General features: G+C 48.4%; 1 long non-coding RNA gene across 1 annotated transcript in view; it reads left to right on the top strand.

The window, feature by feature from the left end:
• LOC115913132 overlaps positions 1-21,699 on the top strand; it is a 40,395-nt gene that overhangs the window by 2,966 nt on the left and 15,730 nt on the right. Inside the window, exon 2 of the long non-coding RNA XR_004061374.1 lies at positions 1,513-1,563. This is a non-coding gene — a long non-coding RNA (uncharacterized LOC115913132). The remainder of the gene's footprint in view (positions 1-1,512; positions 1,564-21,699) is intronic.

The raw sequence follows: 21,699 nt of genomic DNA, 5'->3' as shown, positions 1-21,699 counted from the left end.
ACAGAGCCAAGATTCTCACCTGTGATGTGAAATACTCAGATCCATTAAATGAGGATCAGCCAGGTTTTGGCCAAGAATCCATTTAGTCTCCTGTCCTCCTTTGTTTTCATCCTTAAATAGAGATATATTTCTTCCTTCACCTCCCCAGGTATTCCCAAGGCAAGTCTGCTCCTGTTTGTGGCTTGCATTTAAATCCTTCTTTATTTCTAAACCAAGGGAGGGGAATTCCACAGTTCCTGGAAAGGCCCAGGTCTTTCTAAGGTTTCATTTACCATTTCTAAGCTTTCATTTACCTCCACAGTGGAGCAAACCATTGCAAATGTGCTTAACCTCATTTTCTGTCCTCATTTTTTGTGCCAAATCCTGGTTTTTTTAACTATTTAAAGAGGGGAAAAAACCTTAATGTGTCCCTCCAGAGTTCCGTGGATGGTTTTGCTCTTTGAAATGGAGATGTCTCCATCTGAATCCAGAGGTGAAATTTGGAGGAGAGGAAGGGGCTGGATCCCATCTCCTTTAGCTGTGGGGCTGCTCTTGGAATCCTGGAGCCCTTCAGGCACCTCTCCCAGTGCTCACACTTCCATTTTATTTTATTTTATTTTATTTTATTTTATTTTATTTTATTTTATTTTATTTTATTTTATTTTATTTTATTTTATTTTATTTTATTTTTTTATTTCATTTTATTTTATTTCATTTCATTTCATTTCATTTTATTTCATTATTTTATTGAAGATGGGGATTTCTCAGAGCATTTTGAGGATCAGGATGTCAAAATCCATCGGAAACACCCTGGGAAAGAGGGGCAGCAGGGATGAGGGAAACAGCCCCACAAGGGGGTGTCTCTGATGGGTCATTCCTGCGTCCTGAATGGGATTTAGGAACACTCACATTCCTAACTGTGATCTGTGCAGGCAGAGGACCCTGTGGTTGTTGGGATGTTCTCCCAAGAGCAGGACTCTCCATGTGGGAGAGCTCAGGGAGGTGGAAAAGGCAGGGATGATTTCTTTTGGAGGAAGCTGCACTAGGTGAGGACGTGGGATCTCTTTGGAGGAGGCATTAAAAACTGCGTTTTTTCATGTCTGGAGCAGAAGTGTAAGGGGAAAACTGCAAATGGTGCCTCAGGCAGAAATGTGCATTACCATCACCCTCTTGTCCTTGAGAAGAACCAAGGAGCAGCAGGGCAGGGCACTACTGGAGGCTCCTGTGCCTGATGTTTGCCCAGGATCAGTGCCCTGAAACACCCCTGGGAACATCCAGAATGTTCTTTCCCCACCTTCCCTGTCCCCAGGATCAGCACATGGAAATTGCTGCAGGGAATGAGCCGTGGAGGAGTTGGAAAAGTTCAAAATAAAATCTCTTTGCAAGTTCAAAATAAAACCTTTTCCCTCAAGCTGTTGAATTTACCCCAATTTCTCCTAAAAGGCAGAGAGGTGTTTGAGACATGGGGCAGTGGCTGTGAGCAAAAAAACAATTCCTGGTGTTAATGGTGAATTCCTCCCTTCGTTTTTGCAGGTAGCAATGGAAATGAAAGCAATTCTGTTTGGCCACACAGGTTCCACAAATGTAAGTACAAACAGAATTTCTTTTGCCACTTCTTTTGGTGGAAGTGTGAGTCTAACACGAGATCAAAGCCCAAGACACGTGTTGATGTTGTGTGGGGTTTTTTTTAAAAAAAAGCAAACAAACAAGGAGGTCAGGGGAAGTTACTTATTTGACATTTTCCTGCTGGCTTTGCAGAAAATCAGGGTTCATTTGGATTTAGATCCAGCTGCATTTGGGCCAAAGTTGTCTCTGGAGAAGTCTAGGAGGGACAGGGGAGGAGAAAAGCTTTTAGCTCTGTCTGTTGAGAAACCTCCTGGGCAGCAATTTCAGGAACTCCTGCGGGACTGAGAAGTTTAACTCCTATTTTTAGAAGTATTGTGGGAGCTTAAATCAGCCTTTAAAGCTTTTAGGAACCTGGCAAGGCAGGTGGGAACCCCGTGGGATGTGGGAAGTGTCTGAACAGGTTGTGAACCTCACTCTGAGAGTGAATGCTTAACTCACCAGAGGGACATTAGCAAAACCCACTCGACTCCTGCATCAATCTTCCCATATCCAAATCCTTATAAATCTCCTGGTTTCAGAGGGGCTGGCATGCAGAAATTCTGAAGCCTGACTTTGAGCCTCTCAGCGATTTTGGATGTTTTATCCATTGCTTCCAAATCACAAATTAAAATAATGAATGCAATGCATATTTCAGTGTCTGTTGGTGCCTCGTGGAGTTCACAAAAGTTCAGGGGAGGTTTTTTTAATTTCTGTTTGAGGGCTGGGGGGTGCTGCAGAATTTAAGCTGAAGTTCAGTGCAGATTCTGCTCTCTGCAAAAAAAAAAAAGTTTTTTTAGCGTTACAACCTGGGCCAGAGTTCAGCATCTGAATCCCCTTTCCCCGGGCAGAGGTGCAAAGAAATGGAACTTTGTGCATCGAGATGCAAATTCTCCATAGAAATGGGGCTTTTTCTGAGCTGCTCTCGGGGTTCAGGTGGCTGAAGAAACGAGCTTTGTGTTCCCCAGGCAGCAGGGACCAGGGTTTCTGCAAAGTGCCTTTGTCTGGGGATGTGTAAAGCCCTCAATGTGTCATTCTTTCTGCTTCAGCTGGTAGAGACTCCCATCTTCTCTATTGATTTTACCCAGAGTTCTGCCTGCCCTTGAAGGTGTGACCTGTACCTCGGGCTAATTTATTTCTGTCATGGCTGCAGCGTGGTTTAGAGGGCAGCAGGGCTGGGAGGGAGAACAATGAATTCAGCATGGAATATAAATCCCAAGGCTGCAGCCCTCAGACATTCCAGCACACAGCCCATTCTCCTGCCTGGCATTCTGCACGCTCTGGGATTAAAAAGGAGGAAAAAAAAAAAAAAAAAAAAAAAAAAAAAAAAAAAAAAAGAAAAACCCAACAAAAATAAAAGGCAGGCATTTGTATAACTAATCAGGTGAGCCATTGTGGGTAATCCCTTTGGTCACACACGCTGGCATGGATATTAAAATTTGCTGGGCTTCTAAACCACTTACAATGACATCTTAGTTTGTGAACCTGAATGGAAAAGCCTCACCTTGATGGCCTGGGAGTGTTTTTGGAGCTGAGCACTGGAAATCTGTGTGTGGATGGGCAAAAAAGGTTTGGTTTTGTGCTGAAAACTCATTTTGGTGGGCAGGCTGATGGATTGTTTTTAAAATTTCGTTTTATTTTGTGTTGTATCACACTTAGTTTCCTGCTCAGCTTTTATAAACTTAAATATAAATTCAAATGAGGTTTAAGCTCCGCAAAGTTCAGGCTGCTGGCCCCTCTCACAGTGGGGTTTTCTCTCCTGCCCTGCCTGTGCCCTGCAGCCTCCTGCCCCATGCAGCTCATCTGTAACTGGATTTGGGGAATCCTAAATCCTAAACCCACTTCCCTGGGAAAAACTTGTTGCTCCTGAGTTCCCCTGGGGGAAAGCTGAGCATCCTGCTCTGGAAACCTTGGGCTGGCAGTGCAGGCAGCACTGGGGTGGCTTGCGGGGATTTCCAGGCTCCCTCCTCCCACCTGCCTGAGGTTTTGGGTCAGATTTTGAGTTTTTGGTCATGCTGTGATGAGGGTGACGGTTTGGGGGTGATTTCCTGCAGTTCAGGGTGCTGCAGCACAGGAGGGGCTTTATAAAGCAGGAGTTTGCATCATTCCAGTTTACTGCCTGCCCTGGGAATGTGGGGCTCGTCCTTCAGAAGGGCTGAGCCACGAGCAGCTACCCTGGGCTTTCTGCTGGGGCTCAGGGCAGTGGGGCCAGCAGGGGAGCTCCGCGTTCAGAGCAATGCAGAGCACTCTGCAGCTGGGTTTATTTCATTTCCAGGTGATTTTCTGGGAGCTGCTGCCGCAGAAAGCACTAAATTAGCCTGGGATGGCTGAATTCAGTGAAAATTCAACCCCCCTGGCCTGTGGAGCCACGTTTGTGTGCCAAACAGAATTTAAAGTTTGCAGTTAAATCTGGTTATTTTCCGTGGGATTTGGGTGCCAGTGGGTCCATGTGCCACGGCCATAAATGTTTGGTTTTCTTAGCCCAAAGGTTTCGTGCAGAAATATTTTGGCGGCACCTGTAGAGGGGAAAAAGCAGAACAGGGGGTGACAAATTAGAGTAAAAATGTGAATAAAAAGAAGGTGAGGGGAAAAAGCAGAACAGGAGGTGACAAAGTAAAAATGTGAATAAAAAGAAGGTTTAGGATTTATGGAAGGGGCACAGGGATATAATAAGAAATTAAATGGTATCTTTTGCACCTCCACTTTCCTCTTGTGTACAGATATGATGTCTGGCAATGTATTGATTATTGCCAGGGAATAAATAATGCCCAGCTGCAGCCTCCTGGTATCTTGGCATCTTTGTGTTTATGGGTCTCACCCTTTTTCCTTGGCCCCCAAGAGCAATAAAGTCAGCCAAGATCCGGCCCTTGCAGAGCATTGCTGCTCTCCTCGAACACAGGGAGGGAGGAATGAGAGCAGCTCCAGCACAGGAAATACCCTGGCTGCTCCTCTGAATGATTTTTTGGACTTCCAAAGAAAACCTGAAAGAAAGAGGGAGGAATATGAATCCTGAGCTGACACATGGCACCAGCCCAGGGTTTGGGGTTCAGCCCCTCTCTGAAACACTCAGACTCCAGTTCTGGCCACAACCCACCCCAGGGGTTTTTTTTGGGGAGCATTTCACTGGAGAAAAAGTTGTTCCAAATGTTATTTCCCCGATTTTTCCTTAAGGGGCAGCTCACAAGCTGGAGGGAACCTGAGGTTCTCAGTGTTTCTCCCTCCTTTGTGCCGCCTCTGCCAAAAAGCTTTTGTGCTTCTGAGTGATGTTTGCTATGAATTGATGTCTGTAGCTCGGTGATTTTTGGGATTCCCTCCCTGAAATCCAGGTTTTGGCAGAGGTTTCAGCTCTTGCCGCAGAGGCTGGTGTGGGACAGGGTGAAAATTTCTGCTCTGGCCACTTTGGCTCCTTCTGACGCTCATCTCCACATCATCCTGGCCTATTTCATGGATATTTTCTCCCTCCATGTGCTGGGCAACTTTGGAAATTAAAGAAAGGGAAAATAGAATAAATAAAATGCTCAAGACCCTCAATGGAGCTGCTGTGCAGTGGGAATTCTCCTCCTTTAGACCCTCAGAGCTGTCAGCACTGAAAACATGAATTCAGTTGATGTTTCCTTGCTGTTCTGGAGGTTTTGGGGTTTTTTCCTCTTTTTTGGGTGTCCTAGAAAGGTGTTGGAGTGCTCAGGTTAACCCCAGAGGCAGCTGGGAGTCAGTGAGGGGAGAAATGAATCCCAGGGCTGATGGCAGGAACAGAGAACACACCAAAACCCTCTAGATAAGATGTCCAAGGTGTAATGGGGGATTCTTAGGACTGAGAAGCATCCCATTGATGCAGCTGAGATTTTATTAATGAATAAAATTAACTCAATTTATGATTAAATTAATTTATCAACTAAAAACATCACTCTCTTTTCTTTCTTTTTTTTCTTTTGATAGCAAAATGAAGGGAAAAAAAATACCCAAAGCTGGGTCTGAGAGGGATGGTTGCAAAATAATTTAATAGCTGAGGTGGCCTCTCATGTGCTGCCCAGATGTGCAGGCCCAAATGTCTGTTCTGGGAGGCTGATTATGGAATACATGCATTTAGAGCTGGGAGCAAAGGGAGAATTGATTTCTTTCTGGAGTGGTGTGGCTGTTGCTGTGCTGGAGATAATTAAACACCAGAGCAGAAGCAAAACTGAGCTGGAAAAGGAGCATTATTGCACCTCTAGGTGGAAAGAACCGTGGGATTGTCTGCACTGGGGTGGGCAGAAGTTAATTTTTATTAAAGTGGGGATGCACAGATAAAGTGCATTGAAGTGCACTGAGGCCATTGTGGTCGCTCTTGGTCTTGGTGGAAGAGATTTTGTGTAAACTTGATTTGGTTCCAAACTAAATGCAGTGAAGCCAAATTCAGGCCACTCTGATTGTGGAGTCTAAGCAGGGTTTTAACGCTTCTCAACTAACTCACCTCAAAAATTTATTAATATAGTTTGGTTATCTTGAGTGCTCTGCTGCAGATGCTCAAAGTCCACTTTTGATTTTATCATTCTCTCCTTGCAGTACTTGGGGGTTTTTTGCCTTGCAGACTCCAAGATAATGTGCTAATTTCAGCTTTCACAAGAAAAAAAAAAAAAAGGTGTTGCAGAGAACATCTTTGAGAATATGAACCCCAAAGGTGTCAATATCTGAATTCAGATAATTTTAGTCTAATTTTAATCTTGCTTTTGAAAGTTCAGACTTGTAAATGCTGGGGTTTATTCTGTGCCCTGGAGGGAGTGATGGGATTTTAGGTGGTGTCATAACTGGGAATCTGATTTCTGTCATGTGGCTTAGCACTGATTATCCCCTGCAAGGAGGGAAAACAGCTTGGCTGAGGGATATCCATGGTTGGGATGAAACAAATTCCATGGAATGACAGGACGGGTTGGGAGGGACCTCAGAGCTCATCCAGTCCCGTGGGCAGGGACCCTTCACACTGTCCCAGGGTGCTCCAGCCGGGCCTTGAGAACTTCCAGGGATCCAGGGGCAGCCACAGCTGCTCTGGGAATTCCAGCCCAGCCCCTCTCCCAAATTTCTTCCCAAAATCCCATCTAAACGCACATGGAATCCTGGAATGGTTGGAGGGACCTCAGAGCCCAACCAGTCCCACCATGGTCCCCACAGCTCCCAATGTTCCCAGGGTGCTCCAGCCTGGCCTTGGAGACTTCCAGGGATCCAGGGGCAGCCACAGCTGCTCTGGGAATTCCATGCCAGGGCCTGCCCACCCTCCCAGCCAGGAATTCCTTCCCAAACTTGCAGCTAAACCTGAATTCCATGCCAGGGCCTCCTCATGTTCCCAGCCAGGAATTCCTTCCCAAATTCCCACCTAACCCTAACGCTTTCCCAATATTTCATCCCAAAATCCCATCTAAACGTAGAATCCTGGAATAATTTGGGTTGGAGGGACCTCAGAGCCCAACCAGTCCCACCATGGTCCCCACGGCTCCCGATGTCCCAGGGTGCTCCAACCTGGCCTTGAGAACTTCCAGGGATCCTGAGGCAGCCACAGCTGCTCTGGGAATTCCATCCCAGGGCCTGCCCACCCTCCCAGCCAGGAATTCCTTCCCAAACTGCCCCCTAAACCTTCTCTCTGTCAGTTTGAAGCCCTTCCCTGTGTGCTGTCCCTCCAAGCCTTGTCCCCAGTCCCTGTGCAGCCCCCAGGTGCCAGCCCAGCCTGCAGCTCCCTGCAGGGTCACCAGAGCTCCTCCGCTGCCATTAAACCCCAGAAATGGGCAAACCCCTGTGATGGACACCTAAAATTCTGCTGTTCCTCTGTTTAGGAGTGGAGGCACTTCCCAAACCTGTGATGGGTTGAGAAATGTGAATTTTACAGAGATTTGGGACCAAGAAAAGCAGGAGCCTGGTGGGTTTTATTTCCCCTTTTGGGGGGCAAGTAATTTAAGAGCTCTGTGTGTGTCTCCGTTTCCTCAGCTGTCAGTGGGGGAATTACTTCACAAGGGACTGGAAATATCATTATAATGATCCTTGGGATGTGCTTTCATATGCTGGGAAGGAGAGTGGGAGCGTTCACATGTACCAGAGAAAAGGGGAAAAAGTAGGTTAGGCCTGTCTGAGCTTGTCATGCTTCTCCTGTGTCAGCAAACTCGGGGAGACAAGAGAAAGGAGAGGAAGAGAGATCAAAAGAATACATTAAATTAAAAGGTAAACAGGGAAAGTTAAACTTAAAGCAGCCAGGAGGGAGCTGCACGGGGCTTGGCTGCGTTCGTTCAGGATTTTCTATCCTGGGCCAAGATCTTGGTCAGCAAAAAACCCCAAGGAAATCCCTGTGTGGGCAAGAGCTGGGGGTGCTCTGCGTGAGGGGAGAGGCCTGTGGAGGAAATTTGGAGGGAATTTGGAGGAAATTTGGAGGGGTTTTCCCCTGGTGATGGAGAAAGCAGGGCCCTGGTGGAGCTGAGATGCTCAGGGTGGCACACTGGGTGAGATGGCAGCAAAGGAAGGATTGAGTTATTGCCTCTCACCTGTGCCTGCTCGCTGGCAGGGGTGAGAGGCAATAACTCTTTATAAATGTGGTTTTTATGTCCTCCCAGCTCCCAGCTCTCAGCAAACTGGGTTTTAGGGGCTTCCTAAAGATTCTGGAGCAGCTAGGCTGGACTTTAATATTGAATTTGAGCTAGTCTAAGTGTCAAGGCCACGTTGGACAGGGCTTGGACAACCTGGCCTGCTGGAAGATGTCCCTGCCCAAGGCTTGAGATGATCTTTAAGGTCCTTTCCAACCCAAACCATCCCAGGATGCTGTGAGCAGACAGAGCTCTGAGCTGTGCTTATGTTCTATTCCCTTTAATCTGTTCTGTGGATGAAATAGGCCAAGGAAGCTTTAAATGCAGATCTATCCCGTGAATTTTCCATATAAAGTAGGTGGAGGAGAACAAGAAGCACATGGGGGAAAATTCCCGACAGTCAATATATGGAGGGTTGGTTATATTTTTACAGAATTATAGGTCAAACACTAGGCTGCCAAAAGCAATCATACCACTTGTAATCTTCTTTAACTGTATCCAGTCAGAAAAAAAGATGAAAAATTGTTTTTCTGCCTTTGAAGAATGGAAATATCTTTTCCTATTCCCACCCTGACCTGTTTTACTCGGAGAGATTCTGGATCCACTCACTCAGCTAAATCATCATAAGCAGAGTGAGATGGAAACAAAAAACTTGTCCTAAAACTCTGCCTTTTGCACCTCCAGCAGCTGGGGAGGGTTTTTTTTTTTAAGAAAAATGCTTGATTTGCATGCTGAGCCTTATCTGTGAGCACTCGGAGGCCAGCTTTGTGTGGTATAATCTTATTTTTGCACACGGTGAGGCTGTTTGGCTGTGTGTCATGTCCAGCCTTCCTTTGGGGGAACCAGCACTCACCACGAGTTTCCTCCAAGGGGCTGCAGAGGAGTTTTTTAAACAGACTCAAGATAAATAGGAGTGGTGGGATGGGGTAGAAAACCAAAAAAAAGAAGATTCCCCAGGCAGCTGAGCTGGTGGCACAGCTGTGCTGAGGTACAGAGCCCAAAATCAGGTGAAGCAAGCACGGGGAATGTGGAGGGCAGGATTTGAGGCACATTTTGGTTTGTGCGTGCAAAATCCCTGCAGCAGGAACATCTGCCTGGTGTGGCGCTGGCAAGGGAATGGGCCACGGAAAGGCAGGGAGCTCTCCGTATTCGTGTTTTAATTAAAATGAAATGTGGAGTAGCAAAATCATCTTGGTATTTTAGGAGATTTGTGCTCTGGTGGGGCTGAGTGTCTGGGAAAGTCTGTGGGGATGTTGCGATGAGGCTTCTTCATGTTTCAAACCTTGCAAAAAAAGGTTATTCTATTAAAAAAAAAAACCAAACAACCAGCAGTTTTTAGGAGGTGTGGAACAGTGGACAGGGCTTGGAGCACCCTGGGATAGTGGAAGGTGTCCCCAGAAGAGTCCATGGCCTGATGAAGGTGAGCATCCTCACCAGCAGCAGTGAGGCAGAAGCTGCAGGCTGAATTTGTGGTGAAATATTTCCCCCAGGGCTGTCAGCAAGCACTGGAGCAAGATTAAACCCAAATGAAAATCTTGAGGTGCTGCTGTAGTGCAGTTTTGGATGGAAAACCCACTTACATATTTTTAATTGTTGCCCTCATGGAGGATAAGTTGCAATATTCTGGTGCACTTGCAGAATAGAGAAACCCAGAACTAACTCAGGGCTCCTCAGCAGGGTAAGAAAATTTCAGGTGAGGGTTGTAACTCTTGCTTTGAGATTTAATGCAAATCTGAGCCATAGCAGAGAATATTTAGATTTTAATTCAGAACTGAATGTGCCAAGTGAGTGGTATCTACCGCAGCAAAAATTGGGGTTTTGAGGCACTCTCCAAAGCTCTTCACCTTTTGATGCCGTTCCTCAGAGCCAGCTCGCTGGCTGATTTAGTGATGCCATAAAACAGGAGCCATCTCTGGTATTTACAGACTTGTTTTCGTGGTTCCCTGATGGTGCTTAAATCTCCTTACCCCTCATGCCACCTTCTGAGAGTGTCAGACCATCACAGCCTGCTTCTTGCTGTTCTTTAAATCCTATTTTATTTTTGCTTTTCTTGCAAACCCAACAGCAGCCACTTTCCCTTTTCCCAGTAGTCCCCAGGCAGTGAGGAAGGCTGGCCACTGGCCAATTCATTTAAACCTCTGGAATAATAGTTTGCTCTCTAATGAATAGTCTGGCTTTAAATCTCTCCATTCAAGGGTGGTGGCACTCCTGAAGTTGACAGGTACTTATGAGACACTGAGGAAAGGTCATTTGTTGGGTGTTACTTTCATTGATCTGTCCAGAAAACCTCCTGGCCATTCCTCTGTGCTCCTTGAAGGCAATAAAAAGAAGCAAAAAGCAAGGCAGAAAATCCATTCATTTTCTCATATTTGCTTCAGAAGCCACAAATAACCCATTTCAAGTCAGCAGTTTCCTATTTAAATGTCACAGAATTCAGCCTCACAGTTGGCATCACCTTATTCTGATCGGGGAAACTGAGGCACAGAACAGGGGGGTTATTTTTCCCTGGCCACCAGGTGTTAATCCTGGGCTGGAATGTGGGAGCTCCTTGCTCTGGCTGGCAGAGAGCTGGAGGAACACCACTGGTGGGAGATTTATTGCTCATTTCGTCCTTCTTCCCCCGCACCCATAAATCAAATGCTACCATTTTCTTCCTGAACTTGGAGCTTAATGAACCTAAAAGCAATCTGAGGAAGTAGCACCAAAACCTGGCTATGCTAAAGCCCATTTACAAATGAGAACCCAGAGCATTGGTAAAGTTATTTTTAGTGTAACTTGAGTTTACTTTCCATAGGAGTTGCCAGACCCATATTTCAGGCCCTGGCTTCTTGATGCCCAGGAGAATAAAGTGACTTTGACATCTCCTAAACCAGGCTGGGAGGGAATGGCTCCTACCTGGATTAATGATTGTGAGGCCTCAGGTTTTAGTTTTTCTATTTTTCAGGTTCTGTGCTGCTTTAGTGTGTGGGTCTGGGTTCACATCAGGGGATGGTGAGCTCTGTGCACAGAGCAGGGAGACAAAACAATTCCTGCTCCAGCTGGGCACCAAGGACAAATGATCCAAATCTCAGCCCAGGAGCACAAACACCGTGGGCTGGAGAGAGAAAAACAAGCAGGGTGGGACTGCCTGGGCTAAAGCTGGAATGGGACAATGAACTGCAAGGTGCAAATGGAGCAGAACTGATCCCAGGGAGAGACCCCGGGAGCGGTCGGGGACTTTGGGACCATTTTGGTTCACCTTGGGTTCATTTTGGGACCATTTTGGTTCATCTTGGGTTCATTTTGTGACCATTTTGGTTCCTCGTGGGTGCAGCCCTGGCTGGGCTCTTGTGCTGCCCAAGGTGCATCCATGGAGGAGATCCTTTGAATAAATCCCTGCTTTATTCTGTAACTCTGCCCAGCCTCTGTTCTAGGCCAGCCTGCACAAGGCATCAATTGGACTTCAAGGGCTTTTTCAACCTTAATGATTCTCTTAATGATTATCTGCTTGCAGTGGACAAGAATGGGCTTAAATCTCACCCTTTTTGCCCTAATTCTGAATTTTTCTGTGTAAAATTTTCGTGTTTGGAGGAGATGAACCTGATCAGTGTCTGTGCAGGGCTCTCAGCATCCATCTCTTGTGGATGTGGAGCTCCAGCTCATGAATCACTGGAATTCTTCTTGAAAAGCTGAATTTGTGCAAGAAGAGGGTGGTGAACTGTTAAAAATTAGGCCCTTCAGAATTAAAAACGAATTAAAAATCCTTTATCAGGACAGATCACCATAGGAGAGAGATCTGTGGGTCTTGGGAGAGGATATTGGTACAGAAGATCTGGAAATTGGAGTAGGAAAAGGGGAAAAAAGGGTTTTGGCATTGGAGGGTGAAAGAGGTTGTTCAGTGCCTGAATTCCTGCCCCCAGGACATGGTGAAGGGAGGAATGAAGTCAAGCATGGGCCCCCACCATCACTCAGCTGATATTTAATATTTTAACCTTTAAAAGTGAAGGGAAATGTGCAGGAGGAGCTCTTAAAGAGGAAGGAGCAGTCCCCAGTGATGCACTCTGTGCATCCTCCATGACTTCTGTTCAGAGTGATCCCAGCAAAAATGAGCTTAGGCTGTGGAAAAAATCTGGATTGATGCTTTCCAGTTGATTCTCCAGCCCTAATTGCTCCTTCTCTCCCCTTTTTGCTTGGTTTTGTGGCAGTCAAGGATGCCAGAAGCAAAATAATGCCTGGTTTGGGTTTTGCTGTAGCTGTTTTATTTCCTAGAGGACCAGACCTTCTGACAGAGGAGAGTGGAGGACTGGGGAAAGGAGGTCACCCAACAAAATGAGGCTGTAGCCAAAAATGACAGCAAAATCTGCTCCTGATGGAGAGGAATTGGTCAGACTGGAGCATTGTGTTTTCTCCAGCGTACAGGATGGAAAATCTGCTTCAGAAACAAGCCAGTTTGTGCATCAGAAAAGGTTATTTGGTAAAGAAACAAAGTGTTGCTCCAAAAGTGACTGGAGTCACTGGAATTCCTTCCATGGGAGCAAATCTTTGTTTAACAGTGGTTGGAAACAGGCAGGAGAACGCCCCAGGAGCTGTTTGCCACCTCAAGCTCTGCAACAAATGCTCCTCACTCAAAGCGTGGTCAGCTGTTGGATTCCCATGTCTTGCACCTTCATCCATCTTCTTGCACCTCTTCATCACCAACAGGAAAATGGTCCCTGAAGAGGTGCAGGACTCCCATTTTTTGGAAAACACCTCAGGAGCTGTTTCCCACCTCAAGCTCTACAATAATTATTCCTCACTCGGAGCATGGTGAGCTGCTGGATTCCCATGTAGAAAATGGTCCCTGTTGGTGATGAAGAGGTGTAGAACTCCCGTTTTTTAACTCTCTGATCCCTACACATCCCTGAATTCTTTCACGAGGTCAATTCACTTTTGTTTGGAGGAGGAGGCAAGGAAAAACAATGGAGGCAAATTGCAGCAACAAAAGTGAAAGAGGGAGAGGAAGCAGAAGGTATTTACTTCTCACCTGCTACAAATTACCCTGCAGCAGAAAGCAGGGAGGAGGAGGAGGAGGAGTGGGATGGTGCAGAACAAAAGGCTTTTCTGCCTCAAAATGCACCAAGGTGGGAGCTCTGTGTTTCTCAGGAGTTTGGTTTCAGCAGCCAGACACATCCTTGGGAAGGGCTGGCCCAGGGCTCTGGGGGCTCTTTTTGCTCCCTAATGACACTCAGGCTTTGTCCCCTGGCCGGGCAGAGTTTGGCTTGCAGGCTAAAGTTACAGTTGGAGCAGAACTCGTTCCATATTGGCTTGTTTGATCCTGGGAGAAGGGGAAAAATCTGCTCAATGCGGTTCTCATTAGCCAAAAAAGCTGTAACATGCTGGAGTCATTAGTAGTTTGTTGATTGAGTTAACCGTGCAAGGCGGGCTGCAATTGATCATCTGCATTCTCATTAAATATGCTGCAGTCTCGGGGAGGTTGTTATGGAACTGCTTGGAAGGCAGGCAGGAGGAATCTTGGTTTCAGCCCAGAGCACCAGTTTTTAAAATCTCTTTTGACTTCAGGCTCGAAGTGTATAATTAATATCAGAGATGGGACTGAGGTGTGACATAAAAATAATCTTTCACTGGAGTGTAACTAGGCAGGGTCGTGTTTCAGCTTGAAACGAGGAGGGAGATGGAGCCTGAAACTTGAATCCAAATTTAAACTTTCTTAGTGCTGCAAGAGGGAAGTGGTGAGGGGTCTGTGGCTGCAGGATTTCCACTTGGGCCTGTCTAGTAGGTATTTGAAGGAAGGAAGCATTGCTGTGCTTCATTTAAAGATAATGAGGTCTAATAAACCCTAACCAAAAGTCAAATTCACTTCATCTTTGCCTTGCTCATAAGCGAGTCAATAAGTGAAAAAGATCTGTATAGAGAGAGAGGTGATAGAATTTCACTTTCAAGAAATGGGTGAACAGGAGTTGCTGAAGAGTGTTACCTTGAAAATATATCATGATCACTTTAAACCTTGTCTATGTCTTTCAGCTTTTGAAATGCTGAAGATCACATCTTGAGGGAATTTGTTGGAGCCTTTGAAGTATTTTTATGTTAGGCCCCTATGGCAGAAGATTGTACAGATCAAGAAAGTACCGAGTAGATTTATTCACAGAAAATGCATTTAAATTACCCAGCTATACGGGCTCACATTCTTCATTTATAGCCTGGTGTCTGGGCTCTGAAATCCTCCCAAGAGCTGAGGTCATAGGATTGGAAAATGAGCTTCTGTACACCATCCTTCTGGCCTTTGGATGTAATGGAGTCTGCACTGTGTGGTAAATTGGACAGAATTCAGAGAAGAGCAACAAAAACAATTAAGGGAGGAGAGGAACTGACTTACATGGAAAGATTAAAGCGTTACAAATTTGTGGCTTGGTGAAGCACAGACTACTGTGAGCGGCTGGAAGTTTCTGGAGACAGGAATGCAGCTTCAAAAAATCCCCGCTCTTGTCTGAACATGGTTTTGTTTGTGTGTTTGTTTTAAAGGAAAATCTTTTCCGAGCAATATCCTCATCTGGTGTAACTTACCCCAGTGCCAGTGAAAACAATGGAGCCGGGGGATCTGGGCCAAATTATACTGTCTAAAAATGTGGCCCTTGCACTCGTTTAAAGCTGGCACAGCAGGGGTGGAAGTGGTAGTTTAGGGAGGCAACTGGTGTTTTAACTCCTGCAAGGTAACTCCTGGTTAAATGGGGGTTAAATGTGGAAGATTTTGGGACATCTTCCTTCTATAGCACCTCTGCAAAATGGTGCCAAAAGCCAGCAAGCTTAAAACATTTAATTGCTTGGCTGAAAATTGGCAAATAATGGGCAGAGAGAGCATTTTTGTTTCCATGCTCTTGGAGAAACACAGACAGCTTTTGAAATAGCAGAGAACAGTCTGAAGCAGTCCCAGAAACTGTGGGGTGAAGTTCTGAGGGGCTGCAGGTGTAACCAGGCCCTGGGTGAGCAGTCCATGAGTATCCAGGCACTGAGCAGTCCATGAGTATCCAGGCGCTGAGCAGTCCATGAGTAGCCAGGCCCTGAGTGGAGCAGTCTATGAGTAGCCAGGCCCTGAGCAGTCCATGAGTAGCCAGGCACTGAGTGGAGCAGTCCATGAGTAGCCAGGCACTGAGCAGTCCATGAGTAGCCAGGCACTGAGTGAGCAGTCCATGAGTAGCCAGGCCCTGAGTGGAGCAGTCCATGAGTAGCCAGGCACTGAGTGGAGCAGTCCATGAGTAGCCAGACACTGAGCAGTCCATGAGTAGCCAGGCACTGAGTAAAGCAGTCGATGAGTTGCCAGGCCCTGAGTAAAGCTGTCCATGAGTAGCCAGGCACTGAGCAGTCCATGAGTAGCCAGGCACTGAGTGGAGCAGTCCATGAGTAGTCAGGCACTGAGCAGTCCATGAGTAGCCAGGCCCTGAGTGGAGCAGTCCATGAGTAGCCAGGCACTGAGCAGTCCATGAGTAGCCAGGCACTGAGTAGAGCAGTCCATGAGTAGCCAGGCACTGAGCAGTCCATGAGTAGCCAGGCGCTGAGTGGAGCAGTCCATGAGTAGCCAGGCCCTGAGTGGAGCAGTCCATGAGTAGCCAGGCACTGAGCAGTCCATGAGTATCCAGGCACTGAGCAGTCCATGAGTATCCAGGCAGTGAGTGGAGCAGTCCATGAGTAGCCAGGCACTGAGCAGTCCATGAGTAGCCAGGCACTGAGTGGAGCAGTCCATGAGTAGCCAGGCCCTGAGCAGTCCATGAGTGGCCAGGCACTGAGTGGAGCAGTCCATGAGTAGCCAGGCCCTGAGCAGTCCATGAGTAGCCAGGCACTGAGTGGAGCAGTCCATGAGTAGCCAGGCCCTGAGCAGTCCATGAGTGGCCAGGCACTGAGTGGAGCAGTCCATGAGTAGCCAGGCACTGAGCAGTCCATGAGTAGCCAGGCCCTGAGTGGAGCAGTCTATGAGTAGCCAGGCATTGAGTGGAGCAGTCCATGAGTAGCCAGGCACTGAGCAGTCCATGAGTAGCCAGGCACTGAGTAGAGCAGTCCATGAGTAGCCAGGCCCTGAGCAGTCCATGAGTAGCCAGGCACTGAGCAGTCCATGAGTAGCCAGGCACTGAGTGGAGCAGTCCATGAGTAGCCAGGCACTGAGCAGTCCATGAGTAGCCAGGCACTGAGTAGAGCAGTCCATGAGTGGCCAGGCACTGAGTGGAGCAGTCCATGAGTGGCCAGGCACTGAGTGGAGCAGTCCATGAGTAGCCAGGCCCTGAGCAGTCCATGAGTAGCCAGGCACTGAGTGGAGCAGTCCATGAGTAGCCAGGCCCTGAGCAGTCCATGAGTAGCCAGGCACTGAGCAGTCCATGAGTAGCCAGGCCCTGAGCAGTCCATGAGTGGCCAGGCACTGAGTAGAGCAGTCCATGAGTAGCCAGGCACTGAGCAGTCCATGAGTAGCCAGGCGCTGAGTGGAGCAGTCCATGAATAGCCAGGCCCTGAGTGGAGCAGTCCATGAGTAGCCAGGCACTGAGCAGTCCATGAGTAGCCAGGCACTGAGTAGAGCAGTCCATGAGTAGCCAGGCGCTGAGTGGAGCAGTCCATGAGTAGCCAGGCACTGAGCAGTCCATGAGTAGCCAGGCACTGAGTAGAGCAGTCCATGAGTAGCCAGGCCCTGAGCAGTCCATGAGTAGCCAGGCACTGAGTGGAGCAGTCCATGAATAGCCAGGCGCTGAGTGGAGCAGTCCATGAGTAGCCAGGCACTGAGCAGTCCATGAGTAGCCAGGCACTGAGTAGAGCAGTCCATGAGTAGCCAGGCGCTGAGTGGAGCAGTCTATGAGTAGCCAGGCATTGAGTGGAGCAGTCCATGAGTAGCCAGGCACTGAGCAGTCCATGAGTAGCCAGGCACTGAGCAGTCCATGAGTAGCCAGGCCCTGAGTGGAGCAGTCCATGAGTAGCCAGGCACTGAGCAGTCCATGAGTAGCCAGGCACTGAGTAGAGCAGTCCATGAGTAGCCAGGCGCTGAGTGGAGCAGTCCATGAGTAGCCAGGCCCTGAGTGGAGCAGTCTATGAGTAGCCAGGCATTGAGTGGAGCAGTCCATGAGTAGCCAGGCCCTGAGCAGTCCATGAGTGGCCAGGCACTGAGTGGAGCAGTCCATGAGTAGCCAGGCCCTGAGCAGTCCATGAGTAGCCAGGCCCTGAGTGGAGCAGTCCATGAGTAGCCAGGCCCTGAGCAGTCCATGAGTAGCCAGGCCCTGAGTGGAGCAGTCTATGAGTAGCCAGGCATTGAGTGGAGCAGTCCATGAGTAGCCAGGCCCTGAGCAGTCCATGAGTAGCCAGGCACTGAGTGGAGCAGTCCATGAGTAGCCAGGCCCTGAGCAGTCCATGAGTAGCCAGGCACTGAGTGGAGCAGTCCATGAGTAGCCAGGCCCTGAGTGGAGCAGTCCATGAGCAGCCAGGCGCTGAGTGGAGCAGTCCATGAGCAGCCAGGCCCTGAGTGGAGCTGGCTGGGGCAGGCTCAGCTTGGCAGCTCAGGCTGGCAGCCCCAGGAGCTCAGAGTCCCTTCCCTGCTCAGGGGATGGGGTGGAGGCCGCCTAGCTCACACAAGGCACGGATTGTTCGCAGGGATTGAGTTACAGCGAGGCTGAGCAATTAAAATAGGGGCTGGCCCTGAGGAAAATGAAGTGTGAAGCCCCTTGGACTGAGAAACAGTCTCAGAAGGGAAGTGGTGGAGGCCCTGGTGCTTGGCAAGTGGGACTTGTCCTGAGGATGGAGTGTTAATTGAGGCATGGTGGCCAAATTTGAATGAGAGGTTAATTCCTGGCTGCCTCTCCTGCTCCGTGTTCCAGCTGGGCAGGGACAGATCCCATCCCAGGGCTGGAGCCTGGTGAGCTTGGCTGCACTGGGAGCTGAGAAGCTGCCGCCTTTCCCATAAGTAATTGCTTTTATGGGATGGCTGAAGCTGCCAGGGAGCAGGAGCAGGAGGTGGAAAGGCGGCAGCTTCTGCGTGGATCAGTTACTACAAATACCAGTTTCCTTTGTAAGCTGTGCTCTTCACTGAGGGGTGAAGGGGGCCAAGCCTCTGTGATTAGGGCTAATTTGGAGAACTAAAACTGCAAAACCCTAAAGGACCTGTGGAGACTGTGTTGGTGTTACCTCCATCCTGGATCAGGAGTGGGGAGCAGTGACTGTCCAATCCATTCCTGCCCATCCCATTCCTGCCCAGCTCAGTTGTGAGCAGTGACTTCCTCATTCCTGCCCATCCCAGTTCGATCCAGCTCAGTGGGGAGCAGGAAGGAGCAGTGACTGCCCCATTTCTCTCATCCCAGTGCTGTGCAGCTCAGTGAGGAGCACTGACTGCCCCATTCCTGCCCATCCCAGCTCACTGGGTGAGCAGTGACTGCCCCGTCCATCTCTGCCCATCCCAGCTCAGTGGGGAGCAGTGAGTGCCCCATTCCTGCCCATCCCAGTGCTGTCCCGCTCACTGGGTGAACAGTACTGCCCCATCCATTCCTGCCCATCCCAGTGCTGTCCAGCTCAGTTGTGAGCAGTGACTTCCTCATTCCTGCCCATCCCAGTGCTGCCCAGCTCACTGGGGAGCAGGAAGGAACCGTGACTGCCCCATCCCATTCCTGCCCATCCCAGCTCACTGGGGAGCAATGACTGCCCCATTTCTCTCATCCCATTGCTGTCCGGTTCAGTGGGTGAGCAGTGAGTGCCCCATTCCTCCCATCCCATTCCTGCCCAGCTCAGTGTGGAGCAGGGGGGAGCAGCAAACATGCCCCTCCAGAGCAGAGTGTCTGGAGAAGAGGGATTTGGAGTGTGAGAAGGAGGCAGCCAGACAGGAATACCGAATGTGGGCTGAGGATGCCGGGGGAATTGTTTCCATAGAAACCCAGCCATGGAGGCTCACACTGCTCCCCCACCTCACGCTCACAAATTCATGTGATTGCCTTCATGGTCACCAGAAAGCGTGGAGGGGAGTGGGTGATGAGGAGAATTGGAGTTTGCTGCAGGTGTGGGAGCTGGGTTCCTTGTCTGAGGGACCTCGGGGTGGCTCCAGCACTGGGATGTGCTGCAGTAAATCAGGCTGAGCTCCTGGGCGCTGAATGGTGCCCCACTGGTGTCAGACAAAGGGAATCAGGCCTCGTTTCTTTTAGTTAAATGAAGGAAAAAAAAGGGTTTTCATTTGTTTCTTGCTGCATTGTTCTGCCACCTTTGTTGGCCGGGCCTTTTGCAGACCTCATCTCTGCCTGTAAATGCACAGCATTCAGCAGTGCCTCAGGAAATGTTGCTCTGAAATGAACTCCATGGAAGCACAGGCCTCTCCTTGCCAGAATTTATGAGGGGCCCTAGGAGCCTGCTTCCTTCATTTGCTCCTGGAAAGATTTCTTCTTGGAAAATCCAAGATGTTCAGGGCTGATTTCTGTTCCTCCAACCCCTTCAAAGAAAGCAGCTCCTACCAGAGCTCCCAAAAACTCCCATGGAGTCAAATGGGAGTCAAATAGGAGTCAGTAGGAGTCAATAGAAGTCAAATTTTGTGTGGGAGAAGAGGCTAAAGGAGGTCAGAGAAGCCCAAATGAAATGTGGAGGTGCCAAAGTTTGGAGCAGATGCTGGGGCTGGGTTCCTCTGATCATCTCCTGGAGTTTAATTTGGGCTCAGCTGATTGGGTCTGTCTGATTTTTTAAAGCAGCCAAGCTTCACAATCCACAAACTTCATCTTTTATCCTCTTTGTAGAAGACACTCAGGGTGTGGAGGGGAAAAGAGGGCATGAAGAGGAGATTTGGACAATTTTGGGCATGATTTGCTCACTGTCCTGTTCTCCAAGGAATGGCTCCACAAACCAGAAAATTCATGTGGTGTTATTTTTCTGGCTGCACGTGGTGGGGAAAGGAAAATAAAGGCTGAAATCCTGGCGGAAATGGCTCCCATCTCTCCTCCTGGTTTCCCCAACCTCTCCAAAAGTTTCTGGAGACCCTGAAATCCTTAAGAGTAACCCAGCTGTGGGCTGGTCTCTTGCTAAGCACAGATAATGCTCCTGCAGCTCCGAGAGGGAAACATCTGAGCTTTGGGAAGGGTCAGCCGGGAATGACACAGCTGCAAACACGCAGGGCAACCCAAGAGCTGCAGGGCTGCCCCCAGGAGAGAGGAGAGCCCCAGAGACAGCCCCAAACCTGGATTCACACAGAGGGATGCCCAGAGAGGGGCGTTTTTCCTCTCAGATTTGTGAGAGTTCCGTGTTAACCCCCACCCATGGTTCGCTTGTTTTGTGCTGGAAATGATCTCAGGACTCATGGCTGAGTGTGTATCTGCCAGGGCTCCTCATTTGTCTGTTTTTGTGGGGAATTGGGCAATATTTGATATTTTCCTTACTCTCCCGGTGAGAGGGAGTGTGTCTGTAGCGTTGAGGCGCCCTCATTTCAGCCGAAGCCTCTGTGTGATGCTAAAACTGAAATTTTGGCTGCAAGGGAGTTAATTTTCCTCATGGAAGCCAGCACGGGGCTGTGTTTTGGATTTGTGCTGACAGCAGAGCTGATAACACAGGGATGTTTTAGTTCCAGCTGAGCAGAGCTTGCACAGAGCCCCTTTTTTGCACCTCACCCCTCTAACAAGGCTGCACAGGGAGCTGGGAGGGGACACAGCCAGGACAAGTGACCCTGAGTGACCACAGGGATGCTCAACATTGAAATAATACTGAGCAGCCACTCTGGATTTCCCCAAACAAGGAGAGAAAAGGTGCAGCCTGTCCCCAGACGCCATCTCTGAGCAAACACCTGCTCTGTCACTGTTGGGAGGAGAAAATCTTCATTTAGTGATGGTTTTTTTCCCCTTCAGTTAGTGAGGAGAGCAACTTTGTTGAGCTTTTAATCTGGGCAGAGTTTTTGCTGAACTATCCCTGCATGCAAAATGGAATTGGTTCCATTTCCCACCTCCAAAACCTGAGTGACCACAGGGATCTCCCACGCCATGGTCAACATTCAAATAATACTGAGCAGCCACTCTGGATTTCCCTAAATAAAGAGAGAAAAGGTGCAGCCTGTCCCCAGACCCCATCTCTGAGCAAACACCTGCTCTGTCACTGTTGGGAGGAGAAAATTCTTAATATACTGATGTTTTTTTCCCTCATCAATTAGTGAGGAGGGCGACTTTGTCGAGCTTTTAATCTGGGCAGAGTTTTTGCTGAACTATCCCTGTATGCAAAATGGAATTGGTTCCATTTCCCACCCCCAAAACTGTTTTTTTTTTTGTGATTGTGTCGGGTGATCTTTGTGGAATTATTCCTTGACTTTCATCTGAAATCCACTGGTAATGGTTATTTAAGTTTTTTTTTTTTTGTGTGCTCTCTGGTTGTTTTAATTTCAGGGAGTCCATCGAGGAGTTTGAGTGTGTATTAGTTATCATATTGATGGATCAGCCAAGCAAGGAGCATTTGGAAATGCACATATTCCTGTTCCATTGACCTGGGAGATTTGAAGGATGAGGCTCTGCATGCCATTAGCACTTGGAGCATCCATAAACATCCCTTGGCAGCTTTCCATTTGGGTTTGGGATATTTGGAGTGAGCACACGGAGATTTTTGTTCCCATTAATCCATCCCAGGGTATTAA

Source organism: Camarhynchus parvulus, chromosome 24 (genome assembly GCF_901933205.1).
Source record: "Camarhynchus parvulus chromosome 24, STF_HiC, whole genome shotgun sequence".
Taxonomy (NCBI): Eukaryota; Metazoa; Chordata; class Aves; order Passeriformes; family Thraupidae; genus Camarhynchus; species Camarhynchus parvulus.
Note: the sequence above shows the minus strand (reverse complement) of the source record. Positions and strands in the feature narration are given on the sequence as shown.